Genomic DNA, 5259 nt, shown 5'->3' with positions numbered 1-5259 from the left:
CATCATCCCCAGTATTATATCCTCATCATCATCCTCAGTATTATATCCTCATCATCATCCTCAGTATTATATCCTCATCATCATCCTCAGTATTATATCCTCATCATCATCCTCAGTATAATATCCTCATCATCATCCTCAGTATTATATCCTCATCATCATCCTCAGTATTATATCCTCATCATCATCCTCAGTATTATATCCTCATCATCCTCAGTATTATATCCTCATCATCATGCTCAGTATTATGTCCTCATCATCATCCTCAGTATAATATCCTCATCACCATCCTCAGTATTATATTCTCATCATCATCCTCAGTATAATATCCTCATCATCGTCCTCAGTATTATGCCCTCATCATCATCCTCAGTATAATATCCTCATCATCCTAAGTATTATATCCTCATCATCCTCAGTATAATATCCTCATCATCCTCAGTATTATATCCTCATCATCCTCAGTATTATGCCCTCATCATCACCCTTGGTATTATATCCTCATCCTCAGTATTATATCCTCATCATCGTCCTCAGTATTATGTCCTCATCATCATCCTCAGTATTATATCCTCATCATCCTCAGTATTATATCCTCATCATCATCCTCAGTATTATGTCCTCATCATCATCCTCAGTATAATATCCTCATCATCATCATCCTCAGTATAATATCCTCATCATCATCCTCAGTATTATGCCCTCATCATCATCCTCAGTATTATGAGTTAAATCAGACCTTCAGTAATTTTTTCATCTTTCCACCTATTAACTCTTCTGCACTTGTTTTAACTTTGGATAGTACAACATTTTTTTTTGCCAGTAAATACCTTATACAGCCCACTTCCTGTTTCTTGTCTGGTCATTAGCCTGGGCTTATGACATCATGCACAGCTATCTCACTCTTGCCAGGAAGGGAGGGGGTGAGTCATACGAGGGTCAATGAGAGCTGCAGAGCTGGAGGTGTGCCTCTGTGTGTCTGTATAAATCCATGAAGAAAACAGGCAGCAGCTTCAGCTGCCCACAGTTAAAATGGCTGCAGCCAAACTCAGTGGCGGGAGGTTTCTGCAGCATATTTGGAAAGTATAGAATCACAGTATATACATACCTCCCAACTTTCTGAGATGGGAATGAGGGACACCTATCAGCAAAAGTATGCAGGCATAGGACACACCCCTTGCCACGCCCCCTTAAAGGAGAATTGTACAAAAAAATAAGATTGGTTAAACCAGTCGCTTATTGCGATTTGTATTTTTATTTTAACAAAAATACGTAGAAGAATATGTATCGGCCTAAACTAAAAAAAAAAAAAAAGTTTTTTTTTTAAAAAAAAATTGGGATATTTATTATAGTAAGAGGTGATCAAATACCACCAAAAGAAAGCTCTATTTGTGGGAAAAAAAGGACGTCAATTTTGTTTGGGAGCTACGTCGCACGACCGCGCAATTCAGTTAAAGCGACGCAGTGCCAGAAGCTGAAATTTCGTCTGGGCAGGAAGGGGGTTTAAGTGCCCAGTAAGCAAGTGGTTATAGGAACCTATTTATAAAATAAAAAAACAAACCTTTACAACCCCTTTAAACTTAAACAGATCGATAAGGAAGAAGTTAGGCTGTGAGAGGGGTACCTCGTCTATTTGGAAATTCTGCTAGGAAAAAACAATGAAATATTGGACTTTACTGGTACCAAGAGAGGAATGGCCACACCTTTGATGGTACAAAATTACAATATTTATTACACAAAATAAATAAAAAACATCTATAAAATCATGTATTAGTGCTGTTATAGGACGACATTCGGCATTATTTCAGAACGCCAACATATCTTTGCAATGGGAAACTGCGGCAATACCGCTCGCAATGCGCCTCTGCAGAGGCGCATTGCGGGCGGTATTAACCCTTTATCGGCCGCTAGCAGGGGTTAATACCACACCGCTAGCGGCCGAATCCCGCGGCAATTCCGACAGTATAGCGCCGCTATTTTTATACCGCCACCGCGCCTCCCGCCCCAGTGTGAAAGGGGCCTTAGTACGCTCCTTTTGACAATTGTTGCCAAACCTTCGGCCAAAAAAATTTTGGATGATAGGCTTGTAAATTTTCAGCGGACAACAGTTTGTTGGCAGATTTTCTGATGGTTAGTACACAAATCCATCACACAAAAGTCGAAAGTACAAATACGCATGCTATGCTATGCGTAGTATGCATATGCTATGCATACTAGCTCATTGTGCCTTTGTCTTAAAGGGTTTACTTCCTCTTTAAGCGGAGTTCCGCCTATTTTTTTTTTTTACAAATACTGCAGCTGCTGACTTTTAAAATAAGGACACTTACCTGTCCAGGGCGCCCACGATGTCAGAACCCGAAGCCGATCTGTCACTCGGCTCTCGGGTGGAGGCGCCGCCATCTTCACAATGAGCTAGTATGCTATGCATACTAGCTCATTGTACCTTTGTCTTAAAGGGTTTAGTTCTTCTTTAAGCGGAGTTCCGCCTATTTTTTTTACAAATACTGCAGCTGCTGACTTTTAAAATAAGGACACTTATCTGTCCAGGGCGCCCGCAATATCAGAACCCAAAGCCGATCTGTCACTCGGCTCTCGGGTGGGGGGCGCTGCCATCTTCGGTAAGGAAATCAGGAAGTGAAGCCCTGCGGCTTCACTTCCTGGTTCTCTAATGCGCATGCGCGACTCGTGCTGCGCGATCCCACTGGTCCCTGCTGTCTTCTGGGACCTGTATGGGGGAAGAGCAGGAGGGGGGAAGAAGAAGGCGCCGGAAGTGGCGTAGATACCCACGGGTGGCTCAGGCGCCGGAAATGGCATAGATACCCACGGGTGGCTCAGGTATCTATGCATGGAAGTGGGAGCAAAATACCTGTATTAGACAGGTATCTTCTCCCACCTCCCCCCTGAAAGGTGCCAAATGTGACGCTGAAGGGGGGCAGGATTCCGAAAAACGGAAGTTCCATTTTTGGGTGGAATTCTGCTTTGAGACTGAATATTCAAAATTGTACACAAAGCCCAAAAAATAAACTAAATGTATGAAATAAAAAGTCTATGGGTGAAACCAAAATTTGAATACACAAACAGAAGCAGGCTGCTCTCTAAGAAATGTGGAGTTTGTTAAAGCTCAAGCCTCGTACACACGCTCGGTTTACTTGGCAAGAACCAGCAAGAAAACTGCTGGCAGAGCTTTCCTGCCGAATATACCCAACGTGTGTACGAGGCTTTCAGGTTTCTCAGGTTTCTCGTCAAGAAAACTGCCTAATCTTTCGACGAGAAAAATAGAGAACCTGCTCTTTATTTTCTTGTTGTGATTCTCGGCAGTGTTTCCCTGACGAGAAACCCGAGAGTGTGTATACTTACCTGTCGCCTTGGAAACCCGCGCATGCTCGAAATGACTTTGACGCATGCACGGTAGCTTCCTAGGCATAGGTAGGGTGCAGCAAGATGGAGGCAACGGCATCGAATGTGACGTGCCCATGCTCGTCGTACGCGATGACGTCACCGCGTTCTTGCCATTCAAAAGAACCGCGGTTCTTTGGAAAAGAGTGTCTGTACACTCGGGCGGCAAGAGATTCTTGCCAAGAATCTCGTCAGGAAAAACTACGTTTTTTTCCTGACGAGATTCTGGCCCGTGTGTACAGGGCTTTACTCACTGGATGAATGTACTCTTCCAGATGAGTATATGGGCACGCTCTCACCAGCAGGCACATGTTATGCGCTTTATAATGTGCCCATTGCAGTTTGTTGGGTACTTTAACATTGAAATGTCACAAATCTCATCTCATGCACCGCACAGAACGAGGTGTGATGTAATATGTTGTAAGAATGCAACCTGTCCTATTTTTTCAGTAAAAATCAATGCGTTGCATCGGTGTGAAGTATTACCTCATTAGGGATGAGCTCAGGCTTGTTTGGATCCTAGTCTGAACCCAGCGGAATGAAGCATTCAGAAAGCTGTCACTGCACGCTGCCAGTCACAGGAGGCCGCCTCGGCCCTTCTGGCACACGTATACATGCCCCTTGTATATGTTGCGGCTGTTGGACAAGGAATGCCTCAACCGCCTATGATTGGCTTAGTAGAGGGACAAATTCCTGGCGGGATCACTCGGGTGGGTTTGGACTAGGATCTGAATATGCCTGAGCTTATCACTATGGGGCTGGTGTGAGCATACTTGCTTGGTTCAGACCATTGCAGCCCATGTAGGGCCGCCATCAGAGGGGTACAGCTATTACACCTGTAAGGGGCCCGATGATCCCCAAGGGCCCGGTCGCCCCCTCCCATTTTATTTTTTTAGTTAATTCTATTTTTTCGTTTTGACTCCCCCCCGGTTTTTTATTATTTTTTTTCATCTGACTTTAGCAACTCACAGCAGGAGAGAGAAGAGAAGACTTGACTTTGTTTTGTTCGTCAGCACCATCCCCATCCCGCTTATCATCTTGTGACAGGAGAGAGGGAGAGAGAAGAGATGACACCACTTTCTTATCATCTTGCGCCAGGAGAGAGGAGGCCCCCCCAGGTTCTCTGCTCCTGCCTAAAGCTGTGTAAGGGGGTTAGTTGTCACATTCTGCTGTCTATCGTAGAATGCTGCGGAAGTCACGTGGCGGCCAACTGCGATGGCGCGATGTGTTCCAAACGCAAGTGCGATGCGCTCCAATGGGTTCACGACAGTACACACCAGTGAAACCTCGGTCGGCATCCAGGCTCTTTCCTTAACATCCCCGTGGATTGGAGGATGTTAAAAAAAAGAGTCAGGAGGCCGAGCGAGCAGAGCCACTTTCCTCTAATTCCACGTCGCCCTGAATGCCGGGTTCGCTGGTGTGTACTGTCGTAAATCTATTGGAACGCATCGCACTTGCGTTTGGAACGCACTGTGCATGCGCAGTTGGCAGCCACGTCACTTCCGCAGCATTCTACGATAGGCAGCAGAATGTGACAATACAGGGGCACCAAAATTTGTAATGGCTGCCCTGGGCCCATGTGTAAGGCGCCTATTCATTTCAATGATGAAACAAGGAGCAAAATAAATCTATTTTAAATAGCACTGCTCCAGTTTGCACTCTTCCCACCCGCAGTAATGTGAATCTATCCCAACTACAGGCAGCAAAGGGGGAAAACAAGTGTAACTCCAGTTAGACTCTGCTCCCTGATCATAGTGAGTGTTCAGTTAAATGTCATCTATTCAGCAATGTCAGCAGTAAGAAGAGCTGGACACAGCGCATGCGTTTTGTGACTTAGGGACACGGGGACGCGCATGGAGACGA

The sequence above is a fragment of the Rana temporaria genome, chromosome 10 (genome assembly GCF_905171775.1).
Source record: "Rana temporaria chromosome 10, aRanTem1.1, whole genome shotgun sequence".
Taxonomy (NCBI): domain Eukaryota; kingdom Metazoa; phylum Chordata; class Amphibia; order Anura; family Ranidae; genus Rana; species Rana temporaria.
This window is presented reverse-complemented; position numbering follows the sequence as displayed.